Raw genomic sequence first — 15,868 nt, 5'->3', positions numbered from 1 at the left:
TTTCTCCCGCTGGTCTCTTCAGACCCGCTTTAGAGGGCTTCACCGAGCGCTTCACCACTGCACAGAAGTCATCCCAAGCTATGCGACACTTCCTGCCCAAGCGCTCCAGCTCAGCCACTACCACGAGTCGCTACTGCCACGAATCGCCTCAGGCCTCAGCAGCAGAGCAAACCAGCACCTTCTGCCTCCCAGGCAGTGCCCCCTAAGGAGCAACTTCAGCGATCTCACTCCTCTAAGCGCCTGTCTTTCCCGAGACGTCGGGGACCCCAGGCTAGGATTATGCTGGACTCAAAGCCTCCAAAGTCTTCCTGATCCTGGGTGTTGGGGATAATAAATCGCTTCCCCCTCTGAGACAGATGGGAATCCGTGTTTTGAACTACCTCCACGACTGCCTCATATTGGCCCAGTCTCAGGATGAGCTAGCACAGATCCATGCTCCTCAGCCACTTGGAGTGCCTGGGACTCAGGGCCAAGTTTGCCAACGAATTTTGTTCCTGGGTGCAGTTTTCAACTCAGCCCAAATGTATCCAGAAGGATGGTGGTCCCGACAGATGCATCCATCTTGGGTTGGGGCGCTCTGTGCGAGGGCGCTCAGACCAGCCTTCGGCTCATGGAACCGTGCGGGGGTGGAGCGACCATTCCTCCGAGGGAAGGTTGTTCCGGGACAACGTCCGCCCCTGTGTTCAGTACGCCCTGTATATGCGCTGCTCTCAGTGAGAGCAGGTTGCATTGGGCCCACTCTAGGATGGTTTTTGCTAGAGTGAAGAGGGGCTTTGAAGAGAGCCCACCCTGATGATTTTTGAAGGACACCACTGTCATGCTGTCTGATCTGACCAAGACATGGTGTCCCACCAGAAGAGGAAGGAAGGTTTGGAGAGCTTGATATACCACCATCATTTCCAGACGGTTGATATGAAGCTAGTTTTCTAGGCCATTCCAAGTGCAGAGAGCTCCCCAACCAATTTTGGAGGCATCTGTGAAGACAACCTTCCTCTTGGTCATCGTCTCAATTGCCACACCCTGCTTGAACCAGCAGGTATTCGTCCAAGAGGCCAGGGTTGCAAAGTAGGCCTGGTTCACCTTGAGCAAGCAGCGACCATGTTGCCAGGCTTGGGACGGGACCCGTGGTTTCAGCCAGAAGAAATGCAGAGCTCATTAGACCTAGCATCTTCTGAAATGCTCTGAGCGGCAGAAAAGCCCCGGGTGTAAACGTTTTTGCAAGCTGCTGAATGGCCAGAGATTGTTCTGGTGAGACCAAAGCCCTCATGTGGGTCGAGTCTAAAATTATCCCCCGGAACGAGACACGTTGGCTGGGAGATAACGAGCTCTTGGGAAAATTGACCCTGAGCCCCAAGCACTCTAAGTGATTGAGGATGATGGATCTGTGAGATATTAGCTCCACCTCCAACTGGGCCAGAACAAGCCAGTCGTCGAGGTAGTTCAGTATGTGTACACCCATCTGCCTCAGAGGGGAGAGAGCCGCATCCAAGCACTTCGTTAAAGTGCGGGGAGCTAGAGATAGTCAGAACGGAAGGACTGTGTATTGATATGCCACCCCTTGTAAGGTGAATCTCAAGAATTGCCTGTGATGGGGAAATAAGCATCTTTCAGATCCAGGGTAAAGAACCAGTCTCCTGGGCGAATTTGCGGGAAGATCTGCTTCAAAGTGATCATTCTAAATGAGTGCTTTATCAGGGCCCTGTTTAGATGTCTGAGATTGAGGATGGGTCTGAGACCACCATCCTTTTTGGGAACAAGGAAGTACCTGCTGTAGAAGCCTGACTCGCTCAGTGCTGGGGGAATCACCCCATGGCTCCTTTTGCCAGCATGGTGTTCACCTTGGAACGCAGGACGTGCACGTCCTGGCTTTCCACAGAGGTTTGGACCACGCCGTTGAATAACAGGGCCGAATTGGAGTACATAACCTCGTTCTACTATGTCCAGCACCCAAGTTGACACTCCGGGGATGGCCGGCCAGGCCTGGGCATGCGTGGCAAGGGGCTGGATTGGTTCCGGCACTGAGTCGCTGTGAGGTACTGTGGTGCACATATAGGTGGAAGAGGAAATTTGCTGTTTGTTTTTTATTATATCCGCCATATAATCAGTGCAGTGCCAGGATGTTTGAACAGGCTCTGTGCAGGCAACAAACACATTTTTTCAAGCACCCAGAACTGAATGGGGTGACTGTTACGGTCTGGTGTTGCAGATACGAGGCGTTCACGGATTTCCACAGCAAATAGGTATTTATTAACATAAAGCAGAGAGTAACAACATCCAAACACATCTAACTAACATATAGGACAGACAAGGAGTGCAGGGAGTGAGTGCATTATAAAGGGAGTGCAGATGATAGAGTCCAGGTGCAGGTGATCCGTGATGACGAGGAGCTGACGAGGGAAGTGAGTGCAGGTGACGAAACAGGAGGATTATGGGAAATGGAGTCCAGGGAAACAAGGGATCCGTAACAGTACCTCCCCCTCCCGGGGGCGGGCGCCCTGGAGACCTCAAGCCGGGGCAGGGGAATGAGCAGACAGGAGTGGAGGTCTCCAGGGCGGGCTCAAAAGCCATGGCGGGTCAGGAGCCGAGGGCGGCCATGGCGGGTCAGGAGCCGAGGGCGGCCATGGCGGGTCAGGAGCCGAGGGCGGCCATGGCGGGTCAGGTGCGGCGGGCGGCCATGGCGGGTCAGGTGCGGCGGGCGGCCATGGCGGGTCAGGTGCAGCGGGCAGACACGGCGGGTCAGGTGCAGCGGGCTGCCGTGGAGGGTCAGGTGCAGCGGGCTGCCGTGGAGGGTCAGGTGCAGCGGGCTGCCGTGGAGAGTCAGGTGCAGCGGGCTGCCGTGGAGAGTCAGGTGCAGCGGGCTGCCGTGGAGAGTCAGGTGCAGCGGGCTGCCGTGGAGAGTCAGGTGCAGCGGGCTGCCGTGGAGAGTCAGGTGCCGAAGCCTTCGAGCCGTTGAGCCCAGGCGGCGTTGAAGGACCGGCGGGAGATGGCGGAACCAACGGCTCCGCCGACCGAAGCGCAGCCGGGGCTCCCAAAGGCCGCAGTTGAAGACAGACGACAGACAACAAAGTGAACACTGGGGGGAGTGAGGAGGCCAACTGGAGCTGAGGGACGGAGTGACGGAGCGAAGACGGAGGAGTGCAGTCCAGAAGTGAGGGCAGGCTGACGAATGAACAAGGTGTGAACGGGGGCAGGATGGAGACTGGTGAGACTAGTGGACTGATGGACCATGGTGGAGACGAGGGAGGTTGGAGCCAGGGTGTAGGTAATCGCCCAGAGGTCCGAGGTGGAGATCTGGGCGATGGGGCTTGAGGTGGAGGTTCAGTGTAAACACAAATGGATGGAGGTGGGAGAGGGAGGCAGGGAGGGAAAACAGTCTTTAGGCTGGAGGGTTCAAAAACACAGTTCATGGGAGTGGCTGGCTTGGCGGCGGCTGGAGCTGAGGGCTCGGCGGCGGCTGGAGCTGAGGGCTCGGCGGCGGCTGGAGCTGAGGGCTCGGCGGCGGCTGGAGCTGAGGGCTCGGCGGCGGCTGGAGCTGAGGGCTCGGCGGCAGAGACTGGCGCTGCTTGCCCGGAGGCGGAGACTGGCGCTGCTTGCTCGGCGGCGGAGACTGGCGCTGCTTGCTCGGCGGCGGAGACTGGCACTGCTAGCTCGGCGGCGGAGACTGGCGCTGCTTGCTCGGCGGCGGAGACTGGAGATGCAGGCTCGGCGGCGGAGACTGGAGAAGCAGGCTCGGCGGAGACTGGAGCGGCTTGCTCGGCGGAGACTGGAGCGGCTTGCTCGGCGGAGACTGGAGCGGCTTGCTCGGCGGAGACTGGAGCGGCTTGCTCGGCGGAGACGGGAGCGGCTTGCTCGGCGGAGACGGGAGAACTTGGCTCGGCGGAGACTGGAGAACTTGGCTCGGCGGAGACTGGAGAACTTGGCTCGGCGGAGACTGGAGAACTTGGCTCGGCGGAGACTGGAGAACTTGGCTCGGCGGAGACTGGAGAACTCGGCTCGGACCAGAAGTCTATGAGCCAAGCAGCATCATCTGGCGGCTCGCACAGGGATGGAGCTGCAGGCTCGGAAAGGGCTGGAGCGGGCTCTGGAGATACTGGAGCGGGCTCTGGAGATACTGGAGCGGGCTCTGGAGATACTGGAGCGGGCTCTGGAGATACTGGAGCGGGCTCTGGAGATACTGGAGCGGGCTCTGGAGACACTGGAGCGGGCTCTGGAGATACTGGAGCCGGCTCTGGAGACACTGGAAAGGGCTCTGGGGATACTGGAGCGGGCTCTGGAGAGACTGGAGCCGCTTTCTTCCTCCTCCTCCGCTTACTGGGCCCAGTAGAGGAATGTGGGTCCAGCATGGGGCAGGCAGGGAGTTCGCTGGAGGGGTATGCGGAGGAAGACGGAGATTGACTGACTGGCCCGGCCCACCGTGTTTCTGGATGGACTGGACGACAACACTCATCCTGAACCGTGTCCACGAAGAATTTGGAGCCATTTAAACACAAAATTAAATTGATAGTTTCGCTTAAGGAGAAACGATAATCTGGTTCATCAAAACGGATAGTGTCGTCATCCAATCCATCCAGAAACAGGGAGATCAAATATGCTTCAGGCCAGTCAGACAAATAAGCAAGCTCAACGAACTCCTCCACATACCTCTCCAGCGAACGACCCACCTGTAGGAGCCCGATGAGCCGATCACCAGCTGATGTCGTTGTGAGAGGCTGAGAAGGAGCAGGAGCCTCGGGGATGAGAAAAATTCCCATTATTTTGTGGAAATCCAGACTGTATTGGTCTGTCCTTCTGTTACGGTCTGGTGTTGCAGATACGAGGCGTTCACGGATTTCCACAGCAAATAGGTATTTATTAACATAAAGCAGAGAGTAACAACATCCAAACACATCTAACTAACATATAGGACAGACAAGGAGTGCAGGGAGTGAGTGCATTATAAAGGGAGTGCAGATGATAGAGTCCAGGTGCAGGTGATCCGTGATGACGAGGAGCTGACGAGGGAAGTGAGTGCAGGTGACGAAACAGGAGGATTATGGGAAATGGAGTCCAGGGAAACAAGGGATCCGTAACAGTGACAAGAAAACTGGGTGAGGCATTTTGGAAGGTGGCTGCAGCAGGATTTAACCTCCTCCTCTTCCTTTCCTGAGCCGACTTCTAACATGACACTGTTCAAATGTGTGTTTACTCTTGTTTATTCTTCTAATTTTTTTTCTTGAAATTTAATGAGTTTCTTCTCAAAACATAACGAGTTTAATCTTGCTAAATAATGACTTTAATCTTGAGGTGTTTTTTTTATTATTATTATTGCTTGGCCCTAATCCTCTTCCGTAAGATCATTATCCTTTCATTAACTGACAAGATGTTAATGAATTAAACGAAATTAGAATGAAGAATAAGAATCCCAAGGGTTTAGGTTTAGCCTACTTGAACAAATAGCAGGATAAACAACAGAACATGAGGATTCATCATCATCATGGCATCAATTTATCAATTTAAAGGTGCCCTCGAATGAAAAATTGAATTTATCTTGGCATTGTTAAATAACAAGAGTTCAGTACATGGAAATGACATACAGTGAGTCTCAAACTCCATTGTTTCCTCCTTTTTATATAAATCTCATTTGTTTAAAAGACCTCCAAAGAACAGGCGAATCTCAACATAACACCGACTGTTACGTAACTGTCGGGGTGTACGCCCCCAATATTTGCATATGCCATCCCACGTTTCCAACATTATAAAAGGCATTAGACAAGGGCAGCCAGTATTAACGTCTGGATCTATGCACAACCAAATCATCAGACTAGGTAAGCAAGCAAGAACAATAGTGAAAAATGGCAGGTGGAGCAATAATAACTGACATGATACATGATAACATGATACTTTTAGTGATATATTGAAACTGTCTTTCTAAATGTTTCGTTAGCATGTTGCTAATGTACTGTTAAATGTGGTTAAAGTTACCATCGGTTATTACTGTATTCACGGAGACAAGAGAGCCGTCGCTATTTTCATTTTTAAACACTTGCAGTCTGTATAATGCATAAACACAACTTCATTCTTTATAAATCTTTCCAACAGAGTAGCATTAGCCGTTAGCCACGGAGCACTATCAAACTCATTCGAAATCAGAAGTAAACAATATAACAGTATACAATACTCACATAATCCGACGCATGCATGCCGCATGCATGACGAACACTTTGTAAAGATCCATTTTGAGGGTTATATTAGCTGTGTAAACTTTGTTAAGGCACTGTTCAAGGCAAGCGCGAGCTCTGTGGGCGTGGACCACGGGATTTAAAGGGGCCGCAGCATAAAATCGGCGCTTTTATAATGATGCCCCAAAATAGGCAGTTAAAAAAATTAATAAAAAAAAATCTATGGGGTATTTTGAGCTGAAACTTCACAGACACATTCAGGGGACACCTTAGACTTATATTACATCTTTTAAAAACATAATCTAGGGCACCTTTAAGTGATTGCGTCAGCGCCTTATGCACACACAAAACATCAGTTTTAGTAACTTGACATCACAGCCTGTTCATTGTCAAAATAAAATTACAGTCAACCAAATATATAAAAAGTTACACTGCTCATTTTGAATAATCTGCATACAAACAAAGCATTTAAATAATAAATATAATTTAGCATCCAAATACATTGTGAATATGGAACCATTTGGATTTGTGCCACATGAGTTTCTGTTACATATCTATAATGCTGGTTTCTGTATCAGTTTAGCTTTAAGTTAATTCATCTGCTATTTACAGGATCTACAGAAACAGTCTCATACAGCTGATGTGATCGAGTTGGCGACCACTGATGTCTAGTGTACCAAAGTGCTGTAGCCTAGGCCTATTAAAATATGAAATATAAATATATATATATATATATATATATATATATATATATAAATATATGCTATAAAATAACTATAAACAAGAATGAACACACACACAATTATAACAGACATAGACGTCACAATATAAGACAGACGCATATGTCAGGTTCATTGTGAGGAATGAGTGAAGGGAAAGTACATTGTGCAGTCGCTGACACATTGCACGTGTTGAGTAGCGTGTTATAATACGTGTTATCGGAAAAAAAAATTTATAACTTCATTGCTACTTGTGAATGACGCGTAACGTCTGAGTCGATGCTTCACTGCCACACGTGATTTACGTGACGTCTGTGTGACGTCTATGTCATGTTTGCATCTAGTCTGTGCCTTAAATTGAATGGAATAAATAGCAGAATAAAAAAATAAAAAAAAGATGTCGAGTGAGACGAGTGCATGTAGCAAAGTCATATTACAGACCCCATCCAAACGCCATAAATCACACCCAATAGTTTAGACGCTTAATTTTGGCACGGATTACGCACCATACCGTCACCACATCGCTGTCAGGTATAGTTCCTATCGTGAGGTCGCTGCCGGTCTGTCGTCTCTATCAATCCCATTCAAAAATCTACACGGACTGATGCTGACAGAAGGTTTGTTTATTTATTTATATAGCACTACTAAAAACTTTTACAAATTAAGAGATTTTCCTCTTTGTCAAATAAAACAGTGTCTTTAATGTGTTTATGAAATGTTTTCAGGCAGGAACACACCAAGCCAACAGTCGGCCGTTGGGCAGTTTCTCAGTGTGTTTCATTGGAGCTCATCAGTCCATCGGGCCATCTGATCATTCTTATTGGCATTTCATCTTACACAGGAGCAGAACGGACGTGCTACTTGGCCGTTGGCTGTCGAGCGTTGGTTTGGTGTATCAGGCCAACTTTGGTTCCAGACACCACCGACGTGAGCAAACCTCACAGTCTGCTTTCGTCGCCACTAGTTCGTCGGCATCGGCTTGGTGTGTTCCTACCTTAGACTAGCCTGACTTCGTCATACTCATATTCTAGGCAGAATGTGAGTCTGATACTGCTCCATTGCACTTGAATTATGGGGCGTGTCTTAACCGAACCAGTAAAAAAAAAAAAAACTCTGCACTCAATTGGACAGACCTACAACCAATCAGAGCAACGCAGTAAGTGACGTATGTTGAACTTGTACTTAAACTTTTGCCGAATCCCGTTGGAAGGACGGCAAACACATCTTTCCCATCGACAAATGCCTTGATTGCGGTTCTTTGTTCGTCTTTTAAAATTAATGCGCTGTCGATTTCTTTTATTACAGACGTGATAGCGGAATATAAACATCTTACTTCTCCAGCTGCAGTCATCATTGGTGAAAACCAATTCAACCCAAGCGCTCTTTGATGACGTGGGTGGTTACGTAACCGCAGATAGCCTGTCCATCATCGATTAAAGCCCGCCCTGGCAATTTGATTGGCTCGGCCTTCTGGGAGCCGAGCATAATTACTCCACAATGGATCGAGTCCAGACCGAACTTCCCGTCCAAAAAATGTTGTGGGCGGGGTTCGGGCTGGCACCCAGGCTAGCCTTAGACAGATTCATTGAGAGTTAAACCACATGTGACTGTTACAGCATACTGTTAGTAATCTTTCTCTCGTTGAGTGAGTGTGTGATGATGTTTTAGTGTTTCATGTCTGTAGAGAGAGAATGAAGAGATGATTCTGACTTTTTTTGACTAACCAGGAGGAACAGTCTACCCTTTGCACTTTGGTTCAACCTTGCTTGTGTTTAGTAGTGCTATGTTTGTTTTTTGAAACAAAAACAAACATAGCGCTACTAAAAAAAACCGAGGTCAGTTCAGTCAGTTCAGTCCAGAGTGAGTCTCTGAGGAGCTTAATGAGAGCCAGAACACAGACAGACTGAAGAACAGACATACATCTACACTCTTCTGCTGGGATTGGGCTCTTCTGGAAACTGGACTTTAGAGAAATGATGCTCATCTTTGGACTGATGCTGCTGCTGCTGCAAACTGCTGCATGTGAGTCAACTTTCAGCTCAAACTGATCATGATGTTCAATCACATGAATCTCTAAGATATAAATAATATTACATTAAGAGTGTTAACAGTCTGCAGTGATCTAGACTAAGTGTTTCTGATCTTATTTATAATGTGTGTTTGTGGAGTATTAACAAAATGTGTTTCTTTATTAGTGTCCATTGTGCTAAAAAGTTTATTTATTTATTTGTTTTGGGATTCATCAAATTGTGTCTTTTCATTAAATCTGAAGTCAAAAAGATTAAGACATTATTAGAAAAGATAGAACTGTCTGATTGAACAGAAAGTGCAGGACAAATTCTGCATTGCCAGAACGTTGCATGTTTACATTAATAAAGCATTTTAGAAAAACAAAAACATGTAGACAGTGACAGCATGATCAAACTTTAGAAGGAATTTGCTTTTTGACTGAGGGCATACAAACTGTTTTACTTTAACATTTATTTTGTATTACACACTAAAACAAGTTAAATCTATCCAATAATATGGTTATGTTCAGAAATTCAGGATGAAACACAAAAAAGAGTTGTTTGATGCAGATGAGCATCACTTCATATCCACTGAGGTCAGATTTTTCAGTGAGATCAGATCAAGAGTCAAATTAAGTGTCTGATGCATTTCTTCTGTTAAACTTATTCTTCTGTGGAATATTTATATCAGCAGTGACACCCTGCCACTGTAGATATTTAAATTACAGAACATTTTCTGTGATGGGTAGGTTTAGGGTTAGGGTACAGAATATACAATTTGTACAGTAAAAAAAGATGTACTGTTAACTTAGTTAAAAGTTAATTTTACTTAATTGTTTCTGCTCTGTTGACATTACTCATTTTGAGTTATTACTACTTTCATTTATGTACCTATTACTTAAATCATTGCAACTATAGTTCACTGAACTCAGTTATTTTTGTTCAGCAAAAAGGTCGAAAATGGTTAATTTGTACATGCGCAGTAGAGGATAGCAGGCAGGCGCATGCAGAGAGCATGAGCTCTTGTGCCACTGTGGGCAATTTCAATGGACTTTTTTTGCACTATATAAATAAAGGTGACTTGACTTGAATTGAGGTAAGTTACGTTCTTCGACAGTCTATGAATATGTAACGCTGTAACACTGTAATGTTAATGTTTAAAAAGACCAAACCTGTTGAAAAAAACATCATGTGCTGTTTAGGTAAGTTTTGAAGCATGGAAGCTGGTTTGAGCTGGTTTATGCTGGTCCTTAGCTGGTCATGAGCTGGTTTAAGATGGTCAAGTAATGGTCCTACGATGGTCCTTGAGCAGCTAGGACCAGCACTTGACCAGCTAAGGTCCATCATAAACCAGCTCATGATCAGCTAAGGACCAGCATAATCCGGTTCAAACCAGCTAAGGACCAGAATAATCCAGCTCATGATCAGCTAAGGACTATCATAAACCAGCTCAAACCAACTAAGGACTAACATAAACCAGCTCAAACCAACTAAGAACCAGCATAAACCAGCTCAAACCAGCTAAGAACCAGCATAAACCAGCTAAGAACCATCATAAACCAGCTCAAACCAGCTAAGAACCAGCATAATCCAGCTCAAACCAGCTTGCATTCTTCAAAACATACCTAACCAGCATATGCTGGAACAGGGATCTGAAATGTTGCTAAATCCTGGTTAATCTATGCCCTGTCTGTGAAACCAAAAACTAATTTGCTCACCCTCAAGCTGGCCCGGATGCAAATGACTTTCTTTCTTCAGATGAACAAAGTTTTTAGATAAATAATCCCTCTTTTTGAGTCTACATAAACTGTATGAGTTGGTGCTTCAATAACCACATAAAACAGATGCAGCAGTAATCCATATTACCCTAGCTGATGAATCAATGTCTTCTAAAGCAAAACAGTAAGTTTGTGTGAGAAATATATATATAACTATATAACTATAAACTATCGATTTGGTCTAGTGTCATATGTACACTATATTGCCAAAAGTTTTGGGACGCCTGCCTTTACGTGCACATGAACTTTAATGACATCCCATTCTTAATCCGTAGGGTGTAATATGGAGTTGGCCAACCCTTTGCAGTTATAACAGCCTCAACTCTTCTGGGAAGGCTTTCCACAAGGTTTAGGAGTGTGTTTATGGGAATTTTTGACCATTCTTAGAAGCGCTTTTGTGAGGTCAGGCACTGATGTTGGCGAGAAGGCCTGGCTCACAGTCTCCGCTCTAATTCATCTCAAAGGTGTTCTGTCGGGTTGAGGTCAGGACTCTGTGCAGCCCAGTCAAGTTCCTCTACACCAAACTCGCTCATCCATGTCTTTATGGACCTTGCTTTCTGCACTGGTGCGCAGTTATGTTGGAACAGGAAGGGGCCATCCCCAAACTGTTCCCACAAAGTTGGGAGCATGAAATTGTCCAGAATGTCTTGGTATGCTGAAGCATTAAGAGTTCCTTTCACTGGAAGTAAGGGGCCAAGCCCAACCCCTGAAAAACAACCCCACTCCATAATCCCCCTCCACCAAACTTTACACTTGGCATGATGCAGTCAGGCAAGTAGCGTTCTCCTGGCAACCGCCAAACCCAGACTCGTCCATCGGATTGCCAGACAGAGAAGCGTGATTCGTCACTCCAGAGAACACGTCTCCACTGAGTCCAGTGGTGGCGTGCTTTACACCACTGCATCTAGGCGATGTAAGGCTTGGATGCAGCTGCTCGGCCACGGAAACCCATTCCATGAAGCTCTCTACGCACTGTTCTTGAGCTAATCTGAAGACCACACGAAGATTGGAGGTCTGTAGCTATTGACTCTGCAGAAAGTTGGCGACTTCTGCGCACTGTGTGCCTCAGCATGCGCTGACCCCGCTCTGTGATTTTACGTGGCCTACCACTCCGTGGCTGAGTTGCTGTTGTTCCCAATTGCTTCCACTTTGTTGTGATACCACTAACAGTTGACCGTGGAATATTTAGTAGTGAGGAAATTTCACGAATGGACTTGTTGCACAGGTGACAACCTATCATGGTACCATTCACTGAGCTCCTGAGAGCGACTCATTCTTTCACAAATGTTTGTAGAAGCAGTCTGTATGCCTAGGTGCCTGATTTTATACACAAGTGGCCATGGAAGTGATGGAACATTCAATTATTTGGAGGGGCGTCCCAATACTTTTGCCAATATAGTGTATGTTTACTTGATGTAAACGTCAGTGTGTCGTGAAGCGTGATAGTGATGGTCTTCTGTGCTTCTGCATCACACAGGTTTCACAAAAAGCTTATCAAGCTTCACAGTGTGCTGATGTTTACCTCAAGGGAATTCATGTATGATAGTTGGACAGAAGTGATGGTTTTAAGTTTAAAATATTAGTTTTGCTTTAGAAGACATTGGTTTATATTTGAACTAGGGTTATATGGTTTACCATTGTTCACTTTGTGTGGTTTTTGAAACGTCAACTACTGACATTATATGGATTATAATTATAATAATTATAATATAATTATAATTTATATATATTTTTTTTTTCTAAAATCATCATTTGTGTTGAACTGAAGAAAGTCAGTCATCTCTAGTGACGGTGTGAGGGTTTGTAAATGATGATTATTTTGTGTCTTATGGTTAGTGTGTAAGTAGGAAATGTAAATTTGAAATATTTAGAAGTTCTCCAAGATGTTTGGAACAACAACCTGACAACTACGTTAAAATAGAGCTTTTGTTTAACAAGTACCCAAACCTTTTTCACAGTACTGTGTGTATAAAGTTATTGCTGGTTTCCTGCCAGATACTGAGCACTTTTAATTCCAGGGATAGACAATGCGGTTTAGAACACCTTAGAGGTTACTTATAATGAGATGAGGTAAAGCCAGCTCTTCTTTAGCCTATACTGAATAAACAGCCTCGGTGTGCCTTCTGAATGCCAGACCACATACTGTATCAATTACAACATCATGGCTGCATAGAAGAAGGATCCGGGTACTGAAATGGTCAGCCTGCAGTCCAGATCTTTCAACTATAGAAAACATTTGGCGCATCATAAAGAGGAAGATGCGACAAAGAAGACCTAAGACAGTTGAGCAACTAGAAGCCTGTATTAGACAAGAATGGGACAACATTCCTATTCCTAAACTTGAGCAACTTGTCTCCTCAGTCCCCAGACGTTTGCAGACTGTTATAAAATAAGAGGGGATGCCACACAGTGGTAAACATGGCCTTGTCCCAACTTTTTTGAGATGTGTTGATGCCATGAAATTTAAAATCAACTTATTTTTCCCTTAAAATTATACATTTTCTCAGTTTTAACATTTGATATGTCATCTATGTTGTATTCTGAATAAAATATTGAAATTTGAAACTTCCACGTCATTGCATTCTGTTTTTATTCACAATTTGTACAGTGTCCCAACTTTTTTGGAATCGGGTTTGTAAATTCACCCAGCCATCCACCCAACCTTCTTCGATCTCCAAGTTTTCCGTTTCCTCCTCAAATGTAGCAAAACAATTTGCTACATTTCAGTTAAAAAATGGCCATTTAATCCATATCTTCAATCTTCCAACACCCATCCAGCCATATCAGTCTCTTTCCTTCTTCCTTGCACACAGGAAGGTTCAGATCTCCTCTCCGCTTGACCCGCTTTTCATTGATGAGAACAACCTTCCAGTCACTAGGCATTGGTTCCATAAAAAGCTTAACTCTGGTATCCAAGCTCACTTGTATTCATCTCACTCCTTCCACATTGAAGCAGCCACCACCACAGCCCAAAAGGTCTGCCAGATCATTAAATCAAACTACTGGGTCGGTGGTACTCAGACGCCTTTCAGTCTTACGTTCGTTTCGACCTCAGCCTCATCAAACAAGCCCATCTAACTCTCGCTTCTCTTTAAGATAGCTGTCCCATGAAACTCAATCCAACCTATGCCTGCCAAACCTTGCTTAACTTGATACTGCTGCTGCAGTGCTCCGTCTAATTTGACACTGCTGCTGCAGTGCTTCGCTTTATTTGATACTGTTATTGCAGTGCTCCACCTAATTTGATACTGCCACTGCAGTGCTTCACTTAAATTGATATTGCTGCTGCAGTGCTTCGCTTTACTTGATACTGCCGCTGCAGTGCTTCACTTAACTTGATACTGCCGCTGCAGTACTTCACTTAACTTGATACCTCCGCTGCAGTGCTTCGCTTTATTTGATACTGCCATTGCAGTGCTCTGCCTAATTTGATACTGCTGCTGCAGTGCTTCACTTAACTTGATATTGCCGCTGCAGTGCTTCACTTAACTTGATACTGCCGCTGCAGTGCTTCGCTTAACTTGATACTGCTGCTGCAGTGCTTCACTTAACTTGATACTGCCGCTGCAGTGCTTCACTTAACTTGATACTGCTGCTGCAGTGCTTCGCTTTATTTGATACTGCTGCTGCAGTGTTTCGCTTTATTTGATACTGATGCTGCAGTGCTTCGCTTTATTTGATACTGCCGCTGCAGTGCTTCACTTAACTTGATACTGCCGCTGCAGTGCTTCACTTAACTTGATCCTGCTGCTGCAGTGCTTCACTTCATTTGATACTGCCGCTGCAGTGCTCCACCTAATCTTGATACTGCCGCTGCAGTGCTTCACTTTATTTGATACTGCCGCTGCAGTGCTTCACTTAACTTGATACTGCTGCTGAAGTGCTTCACTTAACTTGATACTGCTGCTGCAGTGCTTCGCTTTATTTGATACTGCCGCTGCAGTGCTCTGCCTAATTTGATACTGCCACTGCAGTGCTCCACCTAATTTGATACTGCTGCTGCAGTGCTTCACTTTATTTGATACTGCTGCTGCAGTGCTTCACTTTATTTGATACTGCTGCTGCAGTGCTCAGCCTAATTTGATACTGCTGCAGTGCTTCACTTAACTTGATACTGCTGCTGCAGTGCTTCACTTTATTTGATACTGCCGCTGCAGTGCTTCACTTAACTTGATACTGCTGCTGCAGTGTTTTGCTTAATTTGATACTGCCACTGCAGTGCTCCACTTAACTTGATACTGCTGCTGCAGTGCTCAGCCTAATTTGATACTGCTGCAGTGCTTCACTTAACTTGATACTGCTGCTGCAGTGCTTCGCTTTATTTGATACTGCCGCTGCAGTGCTCCGCCTAATTTGATACTGCTGCAGTGCTTCACTTAACTTGATACTGCTGCTGCAGTGCTTCGCTTTATTTGATACTGCTGCTGCTGCAGTGCTCAGCCTAATTTGATACTGCTGCAGTGCTTCACTTAACTTGATACTGCTGCTGCAGTGCTTCACTTTATTTGATACTGCCGCTGCAGTGCTTCACTTAACTTGATACTGCTGCTGCAGTGCTTCACTTTATTTGATACTGCCGCTGCAGTGCTTCACTTAACTTGATACTGCTGCTGCAGTGTTTTGCTTAATTTGATACTGCCACTGCAGTGCTCCACTTAACTTGATACTGCTGCTGCAGTGCTTCACTTTATTTGATGCTGCTGCTGCAGTGCTTCACTTTATTTGATACTGCTGCTGCAGTGCTCAGCCTAATTTGATACTGCTGCAGTGCTTCACTTAACTTGATACTGCTGCTGCAGTGCTTCGCTTTATTTGATACTGCCGCTGCAGTGCTCCGCCTAATTTGATACTGCTGCAGTGCTTCACTTAACTTGATACTGCTGCTGCAGTGCTTCGCTTTATTTGATACTGCTGCTGCAGTGCTCAGCCTAATTTGATACTGCTGCAGTGCTTCACTTAACTTGATACTGCTGCTGCAGTGCTTCACTTTATTTGATACTGCCGCTGCAGTGCTTCACTTAACTTGATACTGCTGCTGCAGTGCTTTGCTTAATTTGATACTGCCGCTGCAGTGCTCCACTTAACTTGATACTGCTGCTGCAGTGCTTCGCTTTATTTGATGCTGCTGCTGCAGTGCTCCGCCTAATTTGATACTGCCGCTGCAGTACTCCACTCGATCCCATGCTGCCGCCGCAGTGCCTCAC

At 45.9% G+C, this 15,868-nt stretch overlaps 1 protein-coding gene across 13 annotated transcripts in view; it reads left to right on the top strand.

The window, feature by feature from the left end:
- Nucleotides 1–15,868, top strand: part of LOC125275640 — a 130,035-nt gene that overhangs the window by 82,942 nt on the left and 31,225 nt on the right. The gene's annotated exons all lie outside the window — the stretch shown is intronic.

This window comes from Megalobrama amblycephala, linkage group LG9 (genome assembly GCF_018812025.1).
Source record: "Megalobrama amblycephala isolate DHTTF-2021 linkage group LG9, ASM1881202v1, whole genome shotgun sequence".
Classification (NCBI taxonomy): Eukaryota; Metazoa; Chordata; class Actinopteri; order Cypriniformes; family Xenocyprididae; genus Megalobrama; species Megalobrama amblycephala.
This window is presented reverse-complemented; position numbering and strand designations above follow the sequence as displayed.